Source organism: Vespula vulgaris, chromosome 3, assembly GCF_905475345.1.
Source record: "Vespula vulgaris chromosome 3, iyVesVulg1.1, whole genome shotgun sequence".
NCBI classification, from domain to species: domain Eukaryota; kingdom Metazoa; phylum Arthropoda; class Insecta; order Hymenoptera; family Vespidae; genus Vespula; species Vespula vulgaris.
Window position 1 is genome coordinate 3,412,501 of NC_066588.1, and position 27,500 is coordinate 3,440,000.

Sequence of the window (27,500 nt, forward strand, 5' to 3'; positions counted from 1 at the left end):
TATCTAAATTGTTTAGTTTTTATTTTATAACTTTAATAATAATATATCCACACATACACATACATACATCAGATTTGAAATAAATTCAAGTATCTTTAAACGTTATAATCTATAGATAGGATTAATTTTCTCTTTGTATATATATATATATTATTATTATTATGTATTATTTCATTTATATATTAAATTACAAATAAAATAAAAAATAAAAAAGACAGTTAAACACGATCAATCGTAAAAAATAATCTAACTTTCTTCGATCAGGAACATAAATCTATGATCTATCCCCACCCCCATACACTTCTCTCACCGAAGAAATTAAACTGACCTTATAAGAATAAAATAAAAAAAAAAGAAACAAAACAAAGAAAGAAAGAAAAAGAAAAAAATAATAGTAACGATGATAATAAAAACAGAATAAAAACTTAAAAAAAAAAAAAAAAAAATAAAATAAAGACGGAACGAAGAACATAAACCGAAGAATTTCATTCGTTCCTCGAGGCTACGAATCAACATCGATTTTTCTTTTAGCAATAAGTTTAACTATTGTAAAAAAAAAAAATAGGTTACAAAAAAAAAGTAGAATAATATTCGTCGATCGAACGACCTATAAATTCGATTTCTACTTAAATAAAAAATATATATATATAACTACATAGATACATACATACATATACGTACATATAATATATTTACATATTTATGTATGTACATATATACGTACATTCGATATACGATATTTACGTATATATCTAATCACATATGGATAGTGTGGGAACGTGTCGAGAGTATGATCGTTACGAATTCGTTCACCCTACCCCCTTCTACCCCCTTCTACCCCCTCCACCACTACCACCATCAGCACCAACCAATCCTCACCCTCTCTCTTTGGTCTCAAACTCCCTCTAAGTTCGATTTATCACGAGGATGCTCGTTATTTATTTTTTATACAATTTTTTTTTACTTCTTCTTTCCCCTTTGACGTTTCTCATAATCCTATATTCGATATCCTCAAACCTAATAAGGTGGCTCTCATTTTCTCCCTTTCTTATTTCTTTTTTTAGTCTCATTTTTTTCTTTCTTCTTTTTTGTTTCATGTCAAGTTTTCTTTTTTTTTTTTTTTTTTTTTTTACGTTCTTACTTCGTCTCAGTCGTCGAGTATTATATTTAAATAAATTATATAACTTCATAGATTACAACTACGAAAAAATGCTTTGAAGACATCTGAATTCTTTCTCTTTTTTTTTTTTCTTTTTGGATCACTAAAGTATATATATTCGGCACGTATTTATACATTTACGTTTATATATGACTTTTATTATTATTTTTTTTTTTTTTTTAGGAACAACAAGATTATTTAATTGTAAAGAATTAATAGGAATTTTCATTTCTATTTCTCTCTCTCTCTTTCTTTCTTTCTTTCTTTCTCTTTTCCTTTTTTTTCTTTCCTACTTAACGTCGAGTCTCATCGCCAGACGCTTTTTAAAAAAGTCTACTACTAAGGACGGCGTGTTTTAAAGGAGACAAAAATGAGAGAAAATAGTCAAAAGAAGAGACGCATTCTTCTCTCTCTATCTCTATCTCTATTTCTATCTCTTTCTCTCTCTCTCTCTCTCTCTCTCTCACTATATACATATATATGTATATATATACATCTCTCTCTTTCTATGTTTCAGTGAATACAGATCCGTTCGCTTGCTTACGTGTATGTGTATCGTCTATGTATGCGTTATAAGCACTTAAGAACAATGCGCTATTACTCCTAGAAATTCATCCCCGTCGGTCCTCTTTATTTTTTTTCTTTTTCTTCCTCCCCCCTATCTTTCTCTTTCTTTTTTCTTTTCTCTTCTTTTTGTTATACTCTTTGCTTTCAATGCTTTCAATGCTAACGTGCCTTTAAATTCTACCTGTCGCACGAACCCCGAGAATATTTTATACTCGTCTTCTTTTCATTTTTACGTGTGTAACACATATACCCATCTATCTATATACCTACGTATAATATATATATATATATATATATATATATATATATGTATGAATATATATCACGTATATGTGTGTTTCATGTATGTATTTAGTGTTATCTGTGTCTGTGTGTGTGTGTGTGTTCGATATGTGTATTTGGTGTTGTGTGTGTATGTGTTTCGAGATCGTACACAGATGGACCAACCACGAGAGACTGAAGAAGCTACACGAAAGAACATAACAAACCTGTTTATCACGTTTTACGTTCTATGCAACGCATCGGTGTCTGTATCGGATTTACGTAGTCTTACCTTCAATCTCACATTTAACCCTTTTCAGAAAATTTTTTTCGGATATATATATGAAGGACGAAAAAAAAGTTAGTTAGTTTCTTTCTTTCTTTCTTTTTATCTTTTTATATATTTCATCCTTGTCTAATATGTTGAATTATCACGTTAATGGTATGCCTTTTAACGTTTCCTCCTTCTTTTTTTTTATATGTGATTATATTCGTGATTTTCATGATATATTTGTTTGTTTGATTGGTTTTTGATTATATATGTGAATATATTTGTTATAATGTTAATTTGTATCGGTATAATATTTATTACAGCGTTAACTTGTATTATTATGATTTTTTTCCTTCATCGATTTACTTAATTCGTAGTTTTTAGTTCTATCTATTTTGTTTTTCATTCAATGAAATCATTTCCGAGTATAAAGATGAAGGGATCTAGAAAAATGTAAATTTATAATCGTGCGAATGAATAATTAATGAAACTAAAATATTTTTAATCTCCGAGTCCGTGTATGTGTATGTGTGTATGTGTGAAACGAATTAATAATATTACTATTATTAAAAATTGTTAACTATAACGAAAACAAACTTATAAATATATTAAATATTAATATCATAATTTTAATATTAATATCATTTATATAATATTATCAATTATGTACGATATAGTAACAGAATAAATTTCTCCATCTATTATAAATAATACGAAATAATACATAATGTATATACGCATATACATATATACATTCACGAAATATACAAAACATCTCAAATAATTTTACATAAAATACTATTAAGCCTAATTTCTTACAACGATTTAACATCGTTGATATATACCGTGTAATTCCCGTTCGTTACTACCTTACACATAAATATACACATACGTATATACTAAACTTATTGGTAATTAAAAAAGATCACTGTGTATTATTATTTCTGCCAACGTTTCTATACGATCGAACTTGAACTCGTGTTATTTATGACTGTCTTGTTGGCTCTCTCTCTCTTTCTCTCTACCTCTCATACTCCCTACCTACTACCCCATCTCCCACCTCTCCCTGTCTCTCTATCGTACAAACACACGTATGTACATAATATATAATAATATACGTGATACTGCGACCACGCATCGAAACATCTTAATCAGACGTGTTTCATTCGACATCATGAACGTACGCCAGCCACCAGTGTCGCAGTGTATAACGACAGTTATTTAAAGTGCATCTAATTATACAATTAGCGGTCAGTGTACTTCTCTGACGCTTTTACCCAGGTTACATACATATATACACATACGAATATATATATATATACACTGCAAAATAATATATATGTACGTGTACACATAAATACACACACGCACATACACAATATACATATATATATATTACATATATATATATATATATACACACACACATAATGTATATATATATATATATATAAAATTATTTTGCAAGATAAATGTAATTATATTATTTCCAAATGCAAATGTATTAACTTCCACAGATTTTTCAATTATTTTATATTCCAAACTACAAATTATGAAATATATGAAATATAATATATGAAATATAAAAATATCGAATAAAATAAGATCGATATCTGTGGATTTTCTTTTTCTATATTATATTGTTTTTATTATATTTTTTTTTTTTTTTTTTAAAGAAAAAGACATGGAAAATTTGATACTCGGTTATATGGCCATTATCAATCTCCGTTATGTGCATGATAATAAATAATATCACGTTCCATCTTTGCACGCCATTAATTTCGATGTCGTTTTACGGTGTGCTGCGTTCGTTACATTCGATCATACTTATACATATCGTATGCTCATCCAATACATATGTCTGTATATGTGTATATATGTGTATTTCATTTAATCAGGATCTCTAATTTTAATAAATATTTTTTATCATTTTTCTCTCCCATTTTATTTTCATTTGTATTTTATTTATTATATATTTTTACACGAGCACAATTATTTTTATTAAAAAATATATATTCTCTTTATTTTATATTATTATCATTAATAAAACCTTTAATATCAATAGGAAAGAAAAATTATATATTTCAATACGTATAATTAATAGTTTAAAAAATATTACCTTATATAAATAATTATCATTTTAACATAATTGAATATATTAATAAATAATTGGTGATCATTAAACGATACGACTTTAAATCATTTTCTTATCGTTATGATCATTATTAATGTATTAGAATCTTTTGAGCACCACTGACAAGATATAGTATATTATCGCACATTTCTTAGATGGCGAAAGAGTAAGAGAAAGAGAGAGAGAGAGAAAGAGAGAGAGAAATAGAAATTAGGAACAGAAAACTACATTCATACACGCGACTAGCAGTAAAGTCGATCTTCAATGAGATAATTTCTCACGAATGGAGAGTACATAACATTTCCTCTTGAAAAATATCTAACTACAAACGAGAATAATGTATAAACGTAATATATCTTTGATTATTATTCAGGATTGCAAATGAAAGGTCATGCATGTATTCTCCGTTACGTAATACTGATTTTTTCAATAAAAAAATGTCGGAATTTGTATTATTTATATTAATATCTAAATAAACAATAGCAAAAAAATATTTTTACTTTTTATTTCATTCATTTAATTTCATTTCTTTTTCTTCTTATTTTTTTTTTTTTTAATTAGGTCAATCTAAAACAGTACTATACTATACTATTGCAATTCAGAGACAAACTTACTAATTAAATTAAGTAATACATAATTTAGGAAATTGTATAATATCTAAACATGCAATAGTATTATTTTTTTTTAGGAAATTAGATCTACCTAACCATATTATACTATATACTATTGAAACATAGACGAGCATGCTATATTGCATTCTTGATTTGAACAATAAATAATATAATTCTTTTATTTTATCTCTAAATAAAAATTAGTATTTTTTTTTAATTTACTGTAATATATTCTTGGATTAATAAATAATGTCAGAACGTTTAGTGACAAATATTAGTATCACTTATTCGAATATAAAATAATATTAATTCCGGTATTGATCGTGTTGCTCCAATCCGATATTTTTGTAATGAAAATTTTAATTAACTTAATTCCAATCGAATAAATTGAACATTCAAACGTTAATCGATTTATTATTAAGAAGTCGTTATCTTTGAAAATAATCGATTGAAAAGCTTCCGTTAACACTATCTCTACCCTTTTAATTCATTCGTGAAATCAAAAGAAGAAAAAGAAAGGAAGAAATAATGACGACTATTCGGATGAAGAAGCACGAACTATCATGGTTGATCGTCGACGTTTATAAAGTGGAAAACCAACTGGAACGGAAAAAGAGATGCCGTGAAAAGCGTACCTTTTTAAGGCCACCAACAAAGAAAACACTTTTATATAAAGTAACTGTATATGTACCTTAAGTAGTCTTCACGTTAATAAGAAAGAGAAAAAAAGACAGAGAGAAGGAGAAAATCTTATAAAACGTCAATATTTAAAATTTCAATTATACTGTTAAAGAAATATTGATTAATTAAAATGTTCTATAATTTTCTATTGGAAAATTGAAATAAATGATAAATAATATATATATTATTGTAATTAGATATATATATTATTAAATAATATATTATTATTAAATAATAAAATTATATATATCATTAAATAAATTAATTAATTGAACTGAAAACTAAATAAAATAAACGAATTGAATTCTAAGAAATGTTGAACATATCAAATTTTTAGAAAAATTAATAAAGAGGGAAAAAAATGGAAAGAGAAATAAATTAATTGAATTGAATGGAACAGACTGATCGGACAGAACTGAAGAAAATTCAACGAAATCACAGGATCAAATTTCTCTCAGCCTTCCTTAGCTGTCTCTCTTCTCAAAAAAAAAATAAAAAAAAAAAAAAGGTAAAATAAAATAAAATAAAATAAAAATAAAAAATAAAATAAAAATAAAATAAAATAAAATAAAACAAAATAAAATAAAATAAAAAGCAAAGATAATAAAAAAAAAAAAATCACAATTAATCGTCGAAATCAAATTCTTCTAAATGAAAGATATGCCTCTGGTAAAGAATAAGGTGCGGGTTAAATGTGCATCTAGTTCGCAAGTATGCGACCATTCTGGCTAGTCCAATAAGTATGCGTTGCTTCGGAAGAATGCGTTGCATACGGACAACATACATACATATGTTAGACACGTGCACATCAGAGTGCAACAAGAACGCAGAGAGACCGTTCCACATGTAGATACGGGAACGCAGCCAAACGGGTACATATATGCGATGGCCTTAACTAGCGATGGAGTTAAACCGAATCGTGTTCGAAAAAAAAAAATATATATATATATTTTCCATTCCAAAATAACGTATATGTAAACAATTTCTAATCGTATTTAAAAAAAAGAAAAAAAACGAAAAAAATATCATTACGATAAAATGCTTCTATTTATTATTATAATTATAATAACAATAATAATAATTATTATTATATATAGATAAATACTTTGTTGATTATTTATTATGTGTGTGTATGTGTGTGTAATATAAGTGATCATTATATATAAATAATTACATTTCATTTAAGTAGAAGTTAAATTTGGATTTATTATAAACACTAAGCATTCATTTATACAAAATGTCGATGAATTATAAGATTTACGATGCGTTAAAAATAGAAACAAATTGGGATAATGGAGAAGCTTGATCCCATCGCTCGACAACGAACACGAATTAAAAATCCTAAAGAAATATCGCATCCTCCTACGTTTTGAAAATGGCTTCCCAAATTCTAAAGAAGGCACTTGTGGTATTCGAGAGCTTAAAATAAAGGGAACGTTCGTATCTCGTCTCTAAAATCGATGCATTCTCGAGTAACTATAGAACACAAGGAATATCTTTCTTTCTTTCTTTCTTTCTTTCTTTCTTTCTCTCTCTCTCTTTTTTTTTCTTCTGACAAATTGCACCTGCTTTTCTCTCGGCGAAGTCATCGAAGAATACCACCGGGATTTAAAGATCCACCAATACATGGTAACACTCTCTATCGTCTAAATTTATGCACGATGGATGCAATAAAGCGTTACCATCGCGCATCACAATTTTATACGATCCACCATTGGAGAGATTGCGAATAAATGCGACTAGTACGTCTCTCTCTCTCTTTCTCTTTCTCTCTTTCTTTCTCTTTCTCTCTTTCTCTCTCTCTCTTTCTCCCTCTCCATCACTCTCTGTGTCCTATCTCTCTCTTTCTGTCTCCCATTGGATTTGAACGAGTGCCAGAAACCTTACGGCGATTTCTTTGAAAGGCTTAAAGGCGCGAAAATCAGCATTTACCGGAACTCGAGGTCCGCCATCTTCAAGTACCTCCTTCCTTCTGAAATTCTACAACAAGACTACAAGAACCACGTCCTCTCCTTTACCCTCTAATTTCTCTTTATTGCGACGTAACGTGACGTAAGCAGTTCCGCCATATTTCTTCTTTCGTTCGAGATAACCTCTGGTAGGTGTATTATATACCAATGTTTATATATCTATTCGTAATTATTGTCTCCTTTTATTGAAGAGAAAAAATTATATTCTTGTTATATTTACGTTTTGGAAAAAGATTTTTCTTTCTTTCTTTCTTTCTTTCTTTCTTTCTTTTCTATTTGTTTTATTTTTATATTATTATAGAAAGAGATATAGTGCCAAAAATTTATATATATATATATGTTACATATAAATATATAATTAAAAAAATACATATATACATATATAATATATATATATATAAATATTAGTATTATTAGTAAATAATATATATAGTAAAAATTTAGTTTAATTTAAAATATATATTTAAAATAATATATTAAAATTACATTAAACAATATATATATATATATATATATATATATATATATATATATATATATTAAACAAAAATATATACACATAATGTACTTCATAAAAATTATTTATATATATATAATACATAATAAATAATATGCGTGTATGTGTGTGTATTATAAATCATTATTCTAATGTGTTTTCCATTCGTACGAAACGAAAAAATGAATTTCTATCTTTCTATGGCACCGATCTCAAATCATTATCGATTTTACGCATCCCTGGTATCGATGATACCGCTTTCGCCGTCGATTTGTTGAGAATATCGTGCTCGCAAAAATCGAACGGAAGTATGGCTCATTAAATGTTGAAATATATTTATTATTATACATATACACGATGTTATGATGCGATTTGTGCGACCGATCAACGACGAATAACGACGAACAAGAACGACGATGACGAACGACGACTTTTCACGAAGATCGAGAAAGAAATCGTTATGGAGAATGTAGCACGCAACACGTTCTTCCGTTTTCTTCGTGGACCTAATTCCCGACAAACCTAATCCGCCTGTCCTAAAATTTTCCTAAACTTTCCAATCAGAGAAACGAAATGTGAAATCCGATGAAAATCATTTTCTTTTTTCTCTTTTCATCAATATAATTTTTTATTCGATTAATCAATCATTTTATTTTATTATTAGATAATCGCATGATAAGAATTTTAATTGGAGATTCATAATTAATAATTCTTATTAAAAAGTAAAAAAATGGAAATTCTTTTTTTTTTTTATAAATTACGATTAGAAGCTGAATTGTAATATACGTGTTATCACAATGAACGATTGTTGAGATAATGTATCATCGTTTTTGTAATAAATTCTTTTTTTATGAATATAAAATATTTACAACGATTAGATATACGAATCTATTACGTACGTATAATCGTGTTAATTATTTCTTATTAACGAAACCAAAAAAAAAAAAAAAACCAGAAGAAAAAAGAAAAAGAAAGCAATTAAAACGAACGATTAGTACGAATGAAATTAAGCGATAAAAATGTATCATTATGTATATTACAATTCTAAATATATCCTTCTCGACGATAATAAATTATCGAGAGACGAAAAAAAGAAGAAAAAATAATCGAAACAATCGATTATTAAAAGGTATTCGCAAATTGAAATTGAATTTAATTCAGGACAATATTAGAAGTAACACATACGATAACTAAGGATCGATACTAAATCGATCAATATCGTGTATTTGATTGATCGTTAACGATCACCACCTTCAATACTATATATTATATTACTATTACTACGGTAATAATCGTGGCTTTTGCGGTTCTCGTTGCTGAGTTTGCGGTTCGAAAAGGAGTTTAACACACGATGAACAACATTGTTATCAACGACCCCGTTGTACGTGAACGTAACTACAACGATCTATTCCAAGCGAATTCTATTCGAAAGGTGTTCAACTAAGGTGTAACCAAGTGTGACGAGGTTGATCGTTGATCTTTCAATACGAGCTAACAACGAAACAAAAATGGCAGAGGTGTTAGTTTAGAACGTTCAACTTATTTTTTTTTTTTTTTCAATTAGCACGTATCTTCGTTCGATTGTTCTTGCAAAAAATTTATCTATCATTCATTTCTTTATGATAATTTTTTTTTTTTTAGATATTTACCTATCATTAATTAGACGGAGAATATTAGTCTAATTGTTATTGCTTTTTTTTTTTTTAATTCGTGGATAAAAAAGATACAATAGATTTATATGACTATACGTTTTATCAAGTGGACGATCGTTATTGTAAAAATTAATGCATGATCTCTTTGATATAATTTTTTTCTTTTTTTATATATAAAATTTGTTGATAAAAATATAGATTTATGCAAGTATACATTTTACTCTGTTCTTTTTCTTTTTACACCTTTTCTTTTTCTCTCTTATCTTTTCAATAATGAAATTTTGTAGATAAAAAATATAGTAGATTCAATTATACATTTTTTTTATATACTTATAGATTAGATAATTATAAATAATATACAGTCATATATTAAGGAATAGAATTTTAATCTCTTTCGAAGAAATGTATATATTAAATATTAATGTATAATATTAATAATAATTCCCAAGATTGTAACAGAAATATCTTCAAAAAGTGTTTAAAGTCAATTTCTTTTATTTAATAACAAATTATTTAATGTAACATCGCGACATATAATACAAATTAAAAAAAAAAGACGTTCGAAAATTAAAAAGAGACGTTCACATTAAAAAAAAAAAAGTAAAAAAAATACAAGAAATCGATCATAAATTATGACAATCAACGTTGTCAAATAAACAATAAAAAAGAAATATATATATAATTGATAAAAACGATTACGAAAGAGAAACGATTTTTTTCCTTTTTCCTTTTTATTTTTCTCGGAAGAATAAAATTTTAAACGACTGCTTGGCGTCTTCGTTGAAATTGCGGGGTCGAATGAGTCATCCTAGAGTATGCAGTATGTACCAGTTAGGTTTCTGGCACTCGTATTTGGCTGCAACTCATACGTACTTCCCTTTCCCCAACGAATAAAATTCGTTTGACCTCTCTTATCGTTTTATTGATCTTTCCTTCAAATTTCTTCTTACTCCGTTACACACGTATTTATTTATATAACGATAATACGCCAACGTATTCTTACGCCAACTATTTTCATGACTTAACCTTAATTATCCGATCGTTTTATTTCTTTATTTTTATTTTTATTTTAATCTCTTGCTTTCCATTTCATCAAAATTTTTACAATATATCTATGTTGGATCGTTCACACGTCCTTGAAATTTTTATTATTATTACGTGTTACGTTTAGATATTTATTCTATTTAAAAATAACGCAAACGTATTCGTACGTACGATTTCATAACAAAAATTATACTGTAATCATAAATCTCTGTTTTTTCTTTTTTTAATTTTTTGTTTAAATTTAAATTCCCATCGTGTTTCTTGTAATTACTTCGTACGCGACCCCCACTCGAGAAAACCCGGAAATAATTCGACGTTAGAATATCTGTTAAGAAATTTCTGTGTTATCCTTGGAACGCGTGTTACTCTAGTAGCGTGAATCTCGCGCCAACTTTTACGAAAATACGAAGAGGGAGAAAAAAGAGAGAGAAAAAAAAGAAAGAGAGAGAGAGAGAGAGAGAGATAGCATAACTTTATTTGAACTTTCTTGGCTATATTATCATTATAAATAGTAAAGACGAAATAATGTATTAAAATATCATAAATATAAATTATCGCTCTCTCTTCCATCGCATTTCTTTTTTTTTTTTTTTATGATTCAACCCCGACCTTTTCTTCATCTAATTAAATACTCTGCTTTATACAACATACTTTATTGTGAAACATATAAATACTATTTTCGTTGATATCTTTTTTACTTGTTCGAAATTATATTTTCTTTCTTTGCTTTTTTCCATTTTTAATATAGTGATTGTAGAGATAAAAAAAGATAGAATGTTTAATTTAAATATAATATAAGAAAAGAGAATAGAAAGACAATGAGAGAGAGAGAGAGAGAGAGAGAGAGAGAGAGAGAGAAGCAGATATATATATATACATACACATATATATATATATATTGGTTTGATCAATAAATAATGTCAATATTTTCAATATTTTATATATATATATAAACACACATATACATACACATACTAGTATCTAATATTTTTTACCTGAACTTATCGAACAGCCGATAAATATAATATAGTAGGTTTGCACTTGAATTGCAGTAATGTGATATAGTATTATATTGGATTGGCCGAATTTTTAATAAATGATACTAATATTATTTATTCAGATATGAGGTACTAAAAAGTTTCGAGCATTTTTTTTTTATTTATTGGGTCAGCTCACTATACATACATACATACACACACATATGAAAAATAAAGAGACAGAGAAAAACAGATAGACGAATCATACAGATGAAAAAGAAAGAGATATAAAGAAACGAATCTACAAACAAACATCCATTCTCTGTCTGTCTGTCTCTCTCTCTCTCTCTCTCTCTCTCTCTCTCTCTCTCTCTCTCTCTCTCACACACACACGCGCATACAACAAAGAAAAAGATACATAATATAAAGATGAACGAATAAACAAAATTTCCTTTGTAATTTAATATAACCATCGAACAAATATATTTCTATCTCGATCGATAAATAATCATGATCGACTTTCAAATACACACATACCCACATACACACATACACATCCATCCATCCATCCATCCATACATACATACATACATACATACATACATACATCGAACATATTTGAAATAAATGGAGAGATAGAGAAAGAGTGTATGAGAATATAAAAAAGAGAAAGAGAGAGAGAGAGGATACTTGGGAGTGATGTCCCTCGCGATGCAAGAGAGAAACAAGCCGGACGCTTTCTACTCCGGCAGGCATCGTGACGAGGAACCGTATCTTCCATGATTTTATCTCGATGATGAATCTTTCCACGCGACCAGACGCTTTCGATTCGCGCGAACGAACCAACGAACGAACGAATGAACGAACGAACGTGCTTGCGAACGAATAAGCTGCGATAGCTCGCGGGAACGAAGATGAAAATAACCGTGTACTCTCTCTCTCTCTCTCTTTTTCTCTCTCTCTCTCTGTCTCCCCCTCTCTTTTTCTTTCTTATACGATAGAAGTGGACGCCAAGAAAATCTTTGCATGAAATTCGACGCATTTAAACGTCGTTCTCAAGTTTTACGTTAACACGGTCAGAATCAATTGGGAAATGTTTTTTCTTTTTTTTTTTCTTCATTTTTTTTTTCATTTCTTAAATTCGATACGATGCAATCCGATTAAGATATATAATTATCACGAAATGTTTCGTCGTCTATGACATATAAAAAATTCTTTTAACGTCTTTCGATCGATACGTTCGTTTAAAACAAAATTTTCCAATTACACGTGAATTGCGTGTGCGATCGCTTCTTTTTCTCTTTTTTGAAATTGATATTTAATCGATAGTAATTCATCCTAATAATTTTTATTTTCTTTCTTTTTTCTTTCCCCCTATGGAGATTAATATTTAAGATTTATAACTCTTGTCTCGTTCGTTTTAATCAAAAAAAAAAAAAAAAAAAAGAAAAGAAAAGAAAAAGAAAAAAATATATTAATTGCAATCACGATTTTATTCAATTCATTTTTTATATACATCGAAAATTGTTTACGTATCTTTTTTGTATGTTTTTTGTGCGATTATAATTTCTAAATTATATATATACTTTTTTTTTAATTGTTTAATGTGAATTGTCAAAGAAAAAAATCTAAATCGAAACCTCTATAGAATATTAAAAAATCTGATAATATATAAAGAAAGAAAAAAAGAAAAAAAAACTACAATGGATCAATACCCAAAAGATCATCGTTATTTACACGATTCTATCTTCTAATTTCGTCTTCTTCTATTTCAGTAACAACCTATATTTCAATGAATCATTTCATCGTACATAACCACTGAGTCATACCTCATATAAACAGTATGATATACACGCACACGCGAACAAACACATATAAAAATTTCATTAGCATAAAAAAAGAAAAATATAATAAAACTTGTAATTCTTCGGATAATAGAGCGAAGGAGGGTGTCGGAAAGAGGTCAAAAATGTCAGAACATTAACATAAGAATGTAATATCACAGGAGATAGAAATATCTGTAATATAAACAGAAAAAAAAAATGAAAAAAGAAAGAGCAAGAAAATTTTAATAAAGGAAAAAAAAAATTAACCACGATTTATCTTACATGTATACGTTACTACTATAGACTCCATAGATATATATATATATTTTTTTTTTTGCTCTTTTAATATGGCTGACTCAACAACGAATACTTACTTGCGTTTGAAAACAGTCGAAAAGCACTCGAAAAGACGAAGTGCACTTGCTCTGACTCACCCTATATATGATTCCTCACAGGTACCCCTTTTCCTTCCCCTCTTTTTCATCATCTAACAAGAGTACACTGTGAGTCTTCGCCTAGCTCAAGTTTTAAATATCGTTGTTGACGTTTCCAACTAAATGGCTAAATCCAAAAATGCAAATTGCTGACTAATATTGTTTGCGTCATCATTTAGCGTCTACTTTCTTTCTCTCTCTCTCTCTCTCTCTTTTTTTCTTTTTTCTTTAAAAATTTATCACTTGTATGTGTATTATAACAAGGAGTCGCGAAATATATATGTACATACATACACACATATATATGTATATACACGAATATGTAAATATATAAATAATAATTTTCTTTAAAATATATATGTGTGTGTGTGTGTATGTATCTTTTAGAAATTAAATAAATTGATCCTAATCAGTATTAACGAAGGATATATATACGTATGGATATTTCTTTTTGTTTTATTTATTTATTTTTTTTTTTTAACGAACAAATTTATTCTAATCAGACTTAAAACGAACGAACCACTGTGAGATATAAAAATGTTTTTTCATTGCCGAAATTACAAAATTACAAAAAATATATTAAAGATTTGATCTACGATCGTTCAAGAACTTCGATCTTTCTAATCTCCTTTTTTGACCTTTCTCAAGGTTCCCTTTACTCCTCGATATTACGAACGAAGCAATACATTTAGAAAAGCCAACCAAGCAAACGTGAGAGGTTTTACAGTCTGTTTAAGGTATCCAATTGGTATCTAGGCGACTCAGAAACCATAGAAAAACTATAATGATATTAGTAAGTCTATCCTTAGTTTCTAATCTCTATTTTCTCACTTAGCGATATCGTAATCCATACATATTATAGAATATATTTTCGAAATTCATTTTAATTGTATTTCTATCGCATTGCAATTTTGTTTTTTGTTTCTAAATCGAACAAAACATTTCTTTTTCTTTTAATTTTAACAGATAGGAAAAAAAATTAATATAGTTTATGAAATAAGTTCAGCGATGAAAAACATCTCTAATTTCTGTGATTTTTAAATCGATAAGAATAAAATTCAAATAGAAATTATAAATTAATATGATAATATAAACGAACTATATAGAACAAGTATAATCTTATGAAATAAACTTAAGTACATACTTTTCCGCTCTATATACGATTCAATAAACTTTTTTTAGATAACGCAAAATTTTTAACAGATTGCAAATTTTTATCTCTTTCGTTCAGTTTCTTTTTTTTTTTTTATTTTATCGATATAATATATTAAAGATAAATCAAGATTATTACTATCATCATCATCATCATGATCATCATCATTATTATTCTTACTATTATTATTATTATTATCATAATTATTATTATTAATTAAATATTATGAAAATGATGTCATTTCTCGAAGAAATATATTCGAACGCACAAATTTTATTTATCTTCTTCTTTTTCTTTTTTTCCTTTCAATTGAGAAAACGAAAACGATGTCTCATTTTACAACGTTGTTCGACTATGGGGAGGATATGAAACATGTGGTCAACCAATGACGACATCATCCTCTTTTAATAATCAACGGAAAAGGAACACTTTGTTTTTACGTCTCGACGTTCGAACTAACAAACGGCTTTCAGTTTCCTACAAAGTAAGTAGATATTGCAAGAACACGCGTCTGTTCAAATATCAATAACACATATATCCACAGGTATTTTTAACTACGCCGTGCAAATGTTTCTAAGAATAATTAAAAGTTCTAAATTTGAAAATGTGATTTTTGCGTAGGAAGTTGAAATAGAAAAAGAAAATAATTACTACGTTAAAAAATATTCCATCGTGTTTTACAAAGCGTACGAATATTCTATATCATTTCAAAAGGTTATCATAATTTACGATCTAACGAAATATCAAAAATACAACGAAAATATAAATGTCAAATCGTTATAACTAAAATTATTAAAAAGGACGATCAAAATTTGTAATCTACGATACAAATACGAACGATGCGACACCACAAATAAATAATTACGTTTAATTACGAATATTCGTCGAATCAAAATTTAAACTTAAACAAGGATCTGTTTCTAATTTAAATTTACGATTGTTATTACTTAATTCGTCGATGATATTAAAAATCAATTGATAAGCGAACCATTCAGAATATATTAGAACATAAATTTCGAGTCTGTGTAAAAACAAAATTAAATTAAATTAAATCAAATTACACGAACGAACGATTTCATCTCCGATCAACTTTTCTCTTGCGATGATGAAGTTAGAAAAAAAGGAAAAAAAAAAAGCAACAAATTTTTACATAAAAAAAAAAGAAAGAAAAAGAAAAAGAGAAAGAGAAAAAGAAAAACGAATAGTTTAAGTTTGCATAGGGTCAAACATCGTAATAGGGCTGTTAATTTTCCTTTCTTGTGTTTTTTTTCTCTTTATTTTTCTTAATCTTTCCAAAGATATATATTCCTTCGGTCATAGTTATATTTCTGCGAAAGGAACGTATGACCAACTCGAAGATAAAGAGAGACGCTAATGGTGGACGAAGATAAGTGAAAACAAGACTCGCTTGCTCGCGGCCATGACGGTTCTCTCTCCCTCTCTCCCTCTCTCTCTCTCTCTCTCTCTCTCTCTCTCTCTCTCTCTCTCTCTCTCTCTCTCTCTGTCTGTTTGTCTCTCTCTATCTCTCTTTTGCTGACCCGAACCACAAATTCCTTCTCTAACGTTTGCTTACCTCCTCCACCTCCACTTCTACCTCCTTCTCATCCTCGTTGTCGCGTATTTTACACGAACAAAATGTAAATTTTACACGAACCCTTCCGTACCCTTTTTTCCGGTTAAAAGTGTTACTTCGATAACGAAAGAGAGAGAGAAAGAGAGAGAGAGAGAGAGAGTTTCGATTCGATGTGTTCCATTCTCGTGTACCAAATCCTATTTTCCATGAAAGCTTGAACATTTGTTCAGTTCATCTTGACATTTAACACGTTCGGAATTTTCTCTCTTTCTCTCCTTGATAAAAACACCATAGTGGAATAATTTCTTCCTAATTCGTACGGTATTCCAAAAGAAAAATTGTATATACGTGATATGTACATATATATGTAGATACTTTCTTACGTAAGTACACTTATCTAGCCCATATCTAGTAACATTGATTGGAACTGAAAGATTTTATTTTATTTTATTTTACTTTATTTTATTTTATTTTATTTTATTTTGCGATAACGACTTGATATTAATTATTCGTTTTTCGAATTATAAAATAATATTATCCGGACGATTCGATAACTATGAAAATCAATCGAAATATAATCAATTAAAAATTAAACTTTTTTTTTTTAATTCAATTCGTACACGTGTTTTTGACCATAGTCAAAAATTCTATTCCTCTTTGTCTTCTTTTTTAATAACGTGCCGAAAGATCTATATTCTTATTTATTTTTATTTTCTTTTTTTTTTCTTTTTTTTTTTACTTGTCAGAAACAATCCTACATTCACATTTAATCTAAAATATTAATAATTGAATACCCGCGTAATCCTACAACGTGACATACGAATGATATCGATCGCAACTCTCGAAAAACTGACATTCGAATTATCTTTTTACATAATTATCTCTTCACACATTTCAATTAATATTAACAGCAAGTAACTCAGTCGCTAAATAATTATTACTTCATCGATAATATAAGAAAAGAAATATATATAAAAAATTAAAAGAGATTAATCCAAAAAAAAAAAACAAATAATCTATCTATCGATCGATAAAGCTATAACAAACATACAATTAATTTCGAAACGAATCCAACTTGAAAATTAATCATAACATATATCGTACTTATAAAAAATTAGATCGAATTCGTTCGTTAATTAATCATAATCAATATTTAAGTACATATGTATTATACTTAACGATCGACAGGATCGATACGATCAGCGTATCGATCATCGTGATTCAAAAAATAAAGTCATTTCAGTATTAATCGATTAATTAATTAACGTGCTCGTTAATCATAGAGATTGATTAAAAATGTTTATCGAACAGTACGATGTATAGTTCTTCACTTCTTTAATGTCAATCGTTCGTATGGATAGATAAGAATAGAGAAGCTACGGAAGAGTACTGTGTCACCAAGTCACTTTCTACGCTCTCTCAAGAATCTATTTCTGTATTTACTCTGCATTACCCCACCCCTTCTCTAATCATATATAGATATATATACCTGTCTCTGTCTCTCTTTCTCTCTCTGTCTCTGTCTATCTTTCTCGATTTTCACCCCTTCTTATTCTTTCTTTTTCTTAACTACTTCGATGTAACGGCTCGCTACAATGTTCAACTCGGCATACGAATGAGCAGGATTAACGGATGAGTCGAAGATATGTACCACACGTACATGTATGAGAAAGAGAGGCAGCAATAGAGATAGAGATGAGATAGAGAAAGAGAGAGAGAGAGAGAGAGAGAGAGAGAAATCATTAGATTGTAATTTTCTCAGTATCCACAAATAAATTTAACATCCTGCCTGTAACATCTCTTATTCTTTTTAATTTCTTTTAATTAAGAACTTGAGAAATGAAAGATTCGACGAGGTTTTTATGTTCGACTTTTAAAATCGACCGTGAAATGTTTATTTATTTATTTATTTATTTATTTATTCATTTTAAAATTGGAAACGTACGGGATATTAATCTCTTATTCGTTTCAATTATTAATATTTCGACAAATAATTTTTATTGATCGATATTCATTTTAATAATCCTAATATTGTAATTATTTATTTATTTATTTATTTATTTATTTATTTAAAAAGTTAAATACAGATAATAATCTCTTGTCTATTTCAATCGTTAATCAATGTGATAAGTAATTAGTTGGCCCTTATTAATATTCTTTTAAAGTCCACTTTTATTTTTTATTTTTTTTTTTTTATTCACTTAAGAATGCCTTTTATGTTTTTATTTATTTTATTAAACAAAAACTTTCTCAAAGTGAAAACTTTTGACGGTTAGTAGTCCGATTTAGAGAAGAAAGTTTATTCGTAATATATACGTTCGACCTGCCGAAAATATTTATCTAATGAGATTTTCCAAACGCCATGAATAAATCAAAATTATATACATACATACATATATGCATACATACGTGCATACCTGCATATATGAATATGTGCATGCATCCAAGTAGATGTACATATATAACCACGTATGAAATGAAATCGGATATGCATTCTAAAACGAAATGATTATAAACTGGTTGAAGCTATAAAATGCGCAGTGCATGTTCCACTGTGTAATACTAATCGCCATTAACACGAGTATTGTACTTTAGATTATCTCAAGTAAAGAGCTCACTCGTTTATTGAAATTTTAAGATGAATGTGGGTACTCGAGCGAGAAACAAGCTCAAACGAACAATCACAATAGAAAGGAAAAGGAAGTCGTCGTTATTGGCTATATTTTCTCTCTCTCTCTCTCTCTCTTTTTCTTTCTTTTTTTAATAAGCAATTTTATTATCCTTACTTTACGATTATTTAAGACAAAGAAAGAAAGAGAGAGAGAGAGAGAAAGAGAGAGATTGATTTAAAAAGATTTAATTATAAATAAAAATCAAATTAATCTTATAACGAATAAAATTTCATCAAAGTATATCTATATTCATTTAAAAAATTAATAATATAATCAAGTGCATGTTAATCCTACAATAAGTGAAATTTCATCTTAATAGATTGATATTATTAATCGATAAGATAAACAATTTAATATTCCTTTTTTTTTTTTTGGTTTTTATTGAAACAAATTTCCTTTCTATCGATATGTTATATTTTAATATTGTATAATATATTTTGGCAATATACTGATATATATATATATTTATCGTATAAAAAAATATATGTATAACGTAATAAACAAATATATTACGTAACAGTAATATATATTATAAAAAAAAATTACTCATCGTTAATAAGAGACGGTAAAGTAAAAAAATTTTCAAGACTGTAAAAAATCTCGTAATTCATTATCTCGTGTGTGACTTCATATAAAAATTATAATTACGAAATGTGCACTAAAATGGAACACTTTCTTTCCATTGTTTTCGATCTTATGTCGTTGGCCTCTTTTCTCGATTCCTTATCAACACCCAATTACATTAGGCCTTCGTCATTATAACGTTTAATGTCATTAGGGTCAGCGGTGATTAGCATTCCATTTTAATGACTTCATTTCTATGATATTTATCAGAGTTTTGTAATAACAATCAAACGATTGAAAGTCTACTTTCTAATAAAACATAAAATCTAATATGAAAACTATATATAAGTATATGATAAAAAATTATTTACATCTCTAATACCAATACAAAAATATCATTAATTTAATAAATTTAATTAATTAAGCCAATTTTTTCTTTATGCTTAACAAAAAAATTATACGATCATATAATCGTAATTTTAATAAATATTATAAACAATCTTAATTAATGAATCTTAACAAATATAATTACTCATTTATATTATGTTTATTATAACTCATAATTAAGCTCATAATTAACTTTATATTTATATGGATTCTATATTATTTAAAAAAAAAAAAAAGAAAATATAAAAAACATGTAAAATTTTTAAAACGAAATCAATACGCGACTTTAAAATAAAGCAATTGAACGACGTTAAAGAAGATTAACCAAAAAAAAATTTATTTCATTATCGTACGAACGTCATTCTTGATGCGTCGAGAAAGTAAAAGAAAAAATGAAAAAAAAAAGAAAGAAAAAAGAAGAAGGAAAAAAAAAAAGATTAAAGTAAAAACGAAACGCGGGAGAAGCAGCAGCCTCGCAAACAAAATCGTAGCTCTTCAAAGTTTAAAGTCTGTCTCTTTTTTCTCTTCTCTCCCATCCCTCCACCCCCTCTCATTCTCACCACCCTCTTTTTTTTCTCTATCTCCGTCACTCTTTCATGTTCTGTCATCGTGTCTTCGAACGACGAAAAGCGATGTCAACGACATTTCAAGAACCAACGACACATATATAAATGCATTCCTATACATGTATGTGTGATGTGCATCGGTCAATTTGCGGTGACACAACACGTATACACACACATACACATCAATGACATTTCAAGAATCAATGACACATAGCATATATACACGTACATATATACATACGTATATCATTTATATATATATATACGTGTGCTCGTATGTATGTATCGGTCAATTTACGATGACACGAGACACACACACACACACACACACACATATACACGCGCGAAAACACATACAAACACAAAACACAGAAGCACAAACGCATTTATCTCTTTGAAAAGAACGCAGAAGCGCATCGAGAAAAGAAGTGTCAATACACTACTCTGTGTATGTGTTTTCTTCGAGTACATATAATATTAGTAATAGTGTGTGTAGTGTATAGTGTAGTAGAATAGTAGTAGTAGTGTAGTAGTGTAGTAGAGTAGTTAGTAAGAGGAAGAGTAGGAGTAAGAGAAGAAGAATCGCGTTTCGGAATGCTTTGACGCTCTTCGATCGCCACCATTAAAGTTTTTTATCGTTTACCGGCGTCATCATCGTATGTATATACGCGTATCATCATCGTGTCTCCTGCCTGCTTACTATACACTACTACACTACACCACTCTATTATAATGCTTCTGCTTCTCTACTCTTTCTCTTTTCTTCTGTTAGTTACTTCGAATTCAGTCGGATGATTCATGCTAAAATTCGTCATACCTCAACGATTTGGTTCTTATCTTTATCTCTATTTCTCTCTCTCTCTCTCTCTCTCTCTCTCTCTCTCTCTCTCTCTCTCTATTTCTTTCATAAAATTAAATGAAACAAATATATCGTGTTTATGTATGACACATATATGTATATATATATAATTTTAATAAATATCGTCTTATATCTTCCCAATGATTATAACGATATTGAATAATTAACTTGGTTTAAAATAATAACATATTTTTAATTAATTATTAAATTGAAGGTCGACAAAGCTTGATCATATTTATGATATATTTTATATAGTTTAAATTAAGAAACATTTTATTTTCATTAAAAAATAATATATGTATATTTTATATATTTCGATATTTATATAGGGAGACTTAAATATTCGTATAGTACAATATGTATGTATTTCTACGTTTTTGTTCTATGAAGACTAAAATCTTCTACTATATTATGTATGTATATATATATATGTGTGTGTGTGTGTGTGTGTGTGTATAGAACTCGCGATCGGTTAGTTAGAAATTAAAGTGCCGAAGTATCGTCATAAAAATTCAAGAAGCTTTTATAGAGTTCAACGACCCCCAAGAGATCTCTGGTCTTGAGACAAAAGAGCGACTGTGTTTTGGATTCTTTTCTACGGATTTCGTCGTGTTCCCCGTACGCTTATACAAGCGTCTCTCTTTCTCTTTTTTTCTTCCCGAGTTTTGGACTTCTCCTTTTTTCTGTCTTTCTTTTTCTTTTTTTAACGTTTTCGACTTCTCCATCTCTCTCTCTCTCTCTCTCTCTCTCTCTCTCTCTCTCTCTCTCTCTCTCTCTCTCTCTCTCTCTGTCTTTCTTTTTCTTCTTGAGTTTTTTGACTCTCTATCTCTATCTCTGTTTTATTTCTTTTTGTCGACTCGTAAGGAATTCTCTCACTTTGTTTTCCCTCGCGGAAGAGGAAAGTTCAAACGTTTCTCCCTTGACATTCGCGTCTACGCTCTTTTGCGTTTCTACTATAAAAGTCTTTTCTATGTACAATGTACATATGTGTGTGTGTGTGTGTGTATAATGTATGTACATGTATATGTTGTATATAGATTTGTATTCACGTTGTATGTAAATCATACATAAGAATCTATATAGATATATAAATATATAAGTATGTATGTATGTATAAATGTATATATCTCTATATATATACATATATGTATATACTTTATCAAAGAAAATGACTCAATTCGTCAAAATGTGCCTATATAAATTAAATAAAATAAAAAATATATATATAATATATATATATATAAACAAAAATTATACATATATAATTATAATTATTTTAATAATATACACTATAATAATATTAATGTTAACTATAAAATACATTCAATATTAATTAGAATTATCTATTTCCTCATGGAATAAAAATTACAATATTACAGATAAATAAAAAAAAAGATGTTTTGAAAAGTCGATCAATTAAAATGAGACACCCTATATATAAGTTTTCTTAAAAAGCATCTTCGTACGTGGCGCACGTATCGAAGATAATATATCCTACGTATACACACCGTATGTGTTTGTGTATATATATATATATAAAAGTATGTATATGATAAATATATATATATATATATATATATATATATATATATATATATATAGAAAGAGAGAGAAAGAAAATATAAGACTCTTTTTAAGTCTACGCGATAAGTTTGAAAAATTTCACACAGAAATTTCATCTCAAGGCATAGAATATTTACGGAAGCTTCAGTGATGGTTTCTAAGAAGAGAATACGTGAAAGAACAGAATAGAGATAACACGAGAGACCTACGTTCGAAAAGGATAAAAGAAGAAGGAAGATAGAGCGAGAGTGAGTATATATATATTTGAACGAGAGAGAGAAAGAGACAGAAAGAGAGAGAGAGAGAAAGAGAGAGAGAGAGAGAGAGAGAGAGAGAGAGAGAGAGAGAGTTCGGATATTCGATAGAATCCGAACCGGCTACACCCTACAACTTCGCCCAGACTGAACTACGTTTTCAGCACGCGCAGTATTCACGAAAGCATGAATTTCGTTGCTGCAAAAAAAAGAAAAAGAAAAAGACTATCGTCTTGTGCATGTATTCTATATGCTATATATGTATGTATGTATGATGTATTTTTGTATGTAGTTGCACATAAAAAAAACGTGCTCGCCATAAGTATCCACCATTCGAAGATAAGCTTCGACACACAACACGTTCGAGAAAGTGAGTGAGAGAGTGACTGAGAGAGAGAGAGAGAGAGAGAGAGAGAGAGAGAGAGAGAGAGAGAGAGAGAGAGAGAGAGAGAGAGAGAGAGCTCCCTTCGAAAATGTTTTTCTTTGAACGTGACGAAAAAAGTGCATTCGTCATGATAGTTTCTAAAGATTAGCAATTAATTCGATTTCCTCAAAATTAATTCCAATATTAATTCGAAAATTGGTGTATTCTTTCAATTTAATTAATATTGTATTCGTTTTTTTTTTTAGAAACTACGTAGTAGCTGTCATTTCGATATAATCGATTCTGAAGTGTGTGTATATAGTTATAAATTAATTTACGTTGTTCTTATATATATAATCTCTCTCTGTATATAATTATATTAAAACTAATCATCTTAAATTCGTTGCTCTTTCCACCAACGTAGTAAGTCGGCCATTTTGATTCCTAACCAATATCAAAATTCACGTGATCCAAATTTAATCTATACATTAAATAGAATCATCTTATTTATTATATTTATAAACGTACGATTATCTATCACACGATCGAACGAGTCATTCGTTTACATGATTTCTTTCTTTTTTTTTATTATTTCATCTACATACTCTACCTACCCAAAATAGAAGTCACCATTTCTAATGTAATTTATTTTCAATCGATCTTCCGAAACGAAAAAGAGACCAAAAAGAGAAGGAGATTTGTGAGTGCCTCGTGTTAGACACGAGATGAAGAGCGATCACGTTATTTTCGTTTCTCCGCGAGTGCCCACCATTATCACGTAAACTTGGTGGAGTAGTAGTTGCTCGCGTAGTAGCTGGGCGCAAAAGAAACAACACACGATTGACGAACGACGACAAGAACGTTCATCTTATTTTCTGATTCGCTCTTCGTTGGACACGTGGAGTGTTTAAGTGGTAATAGAAGCCGTAGGAAAGTAACTAGGACAGTGGTCGATGGTGACACTTTCGAGAGGCACACTCAACATGCACTAACATAACACACACACACACATATATATATACATATACATATAAATTAATATATATACCATCTTCGAAATTACACCTCAACTTTTCCTTTCTAATTTTTATTTTGTTTTATTTTATTTTATTTATTTATTTATTTTTTTTTTTTGAAACGACCACTTTCGAGTATCGCTATCCTAATGGTATCAAGGTTACATCAAGTTCTCGTGGGTGTAACACTATTCGTAATGTTTATTCATCGGATACGTTTTCAAAGAAGATTCTTGCGATCGCACGAATCATATTAGCACGACGTTCTTCTACCTACTTTAAAGAATTTATTTCATTCTTAAGAAAGTCCGATCGGATTAGATATTATCGAACAGAGATCGATAAGTAACTTTTACTAAGATTCGAATGAGATCATCCGAGAAACGATAAACGCAATTATTATATTAGAAATAAGATTTTCAAGATCGTTAGTTTACTAAAAATTGTGCTAATTGGATTTAATAAATATTACTAATTTTTTTACATTATAGTATTTGATAATATATATATTAATATTGTACTAATATTAAAACAAATATATTACACACACACACACATATATATATACAGTATATTATATATATCATAATATAAGAAATTATAAATTACAATTACACATATATGTACAGACACACGTACAAACCATACGTACGCGAGAATAAAAATGACAATTCAATCATAAGAATTGTAATCTTATCTCGTCTCATATTAAAAGAGTTTAATCGATCGTACGAGAGTACTTGAATTTTTCTCGTTTCAAAAGAAAGAGAAAGAAGATAAAGGAGAAAAGAAAGAGAGACAGAGACGGAGAAAGAGAGAAACGAAGGCCTTCGAGCAAAGATCGGTGGCTCGGCTCTTCGTGTTTACATTCGAAAGAAAACGAAGTCGCGTTCTAAAGGACCTTTCGCCCGGCTCTCTAATGGCTATCTATATAACTAAAGTATATAACTAACTAACTAGCTAGCTAGCTAACTTAGCTAGCTTACTTTACTTTAGCTAAGCTATCTCTCGTAGAAAAAAAAAAACAAGAGAGATAGACATACCCGGTATAGTCGATTTACAAAGGACGGATTATATTATCACGAATCAAACCGAACTGAACCGCAAACAACGGTCACGCTTATTTACGTGCCACGACGACACAATGGCGAATCTAAATACATACGTACGACGTTGTATTTTCTTTTTCTCTTCTCTTCTTTTCTTTTCTTTTTTTTTTTTGTTTTTCCCCGACGTAACGACGTAGAAATCGTTTTACACTTTCGAACGAATAAATCATTTTTGATTAATCTTCTTCTTTTTTTTTTCTTTTCTATATTAAAAGTTTGTCGTAATAACATCATGTAATCGAAATTGTGTGCAGTGCTGTAACTGACAAAAATTGACTGTCAAGATGATGATGATAATAATAATAATAATAATAATAAAAATCGAGAAGGTATAACCTAAAAAAAAAAGGAGGAAGAAAAGAGCTATGTAATATAATATACTTTTGTGTATACTAATAAATTATAAATCTAATTAATAAAATAATTTACGTTATATATCTTATCGATGTCTTTCGTTTATGACAATACGAACGAGATTATATATATCGCCAATGTATAACCTCAAAAATATCGTAACAATTCTAATATCGTAAGAAGTGTTGTGTAAAAATAATAATAATAATAATAATAATAATAATAATAATAATAATAATAAATCGAAATACTTAATATAATAAACGAATATATATATATATATATATATATAAATAGACGTAAATGTACAATTAATAATTAATAATAATTTTCGTTATATATATATATATATATATATATATATATATATATATATATGTATATCTTATAGATTTGTGTTTATATCAATTCCAAACAAATCCAATGTGTGTACGCATGTACGTACGTATATATACACACATATGGAAACTGTATAACCTAAAAAAAAAGAGAGAGAGAAAACATTTGAGAACCAAGTAAAAAGAATTTTACGTTTATCCGCCATTATTGCGTCGCATCAACGTAAAGCAACGTCCATGGTTATGCAGAACTTTGAAAATAGAGAAAATTCTATTCTATCGAGGTCGATCTCGGACCTCATAGTAATTTATCGCGAAATTGAGCTCGCAAGAAGCTTCGAGAGAATATTTCCATTTCAATCTATTCGACTAGATAGAAATACACACACACACACACACACACACACACAAATCACGTAACTTTGGTTAACACAACAGAGCATTAAGCGCAACGCAAAACGGCACATAGCACAACATAATATCGAATATATCAATACGAAAACACAATAATACACAATTCGCGACAATAGAATGGAGTTGTGTACCGGCCGAGTAATGTTTTTAATGGCGTACCGTTTGATATGCATGATTCGTTGGATGGATTACGTCTATAATAATAACTGTCTTTTAGCTCTTTCAGCATTA

The 27,500-nt window shown here is 28.6% G+C and overlaps 1 protein-coding gene across 18 annotated transcripts in view; it reads right to left on the minus strand.

The window, feature by feature from the left end:
* LOC127062425 (myb-like protein X) overlaps positions 1-27,500 on the minus strand; it is a 101,340-nt gene that overhangs the window by 72,200 nt on the left and 1,640 nt on the right. The gene's annotated exons all lie outside the window — the stretch shown is intronic.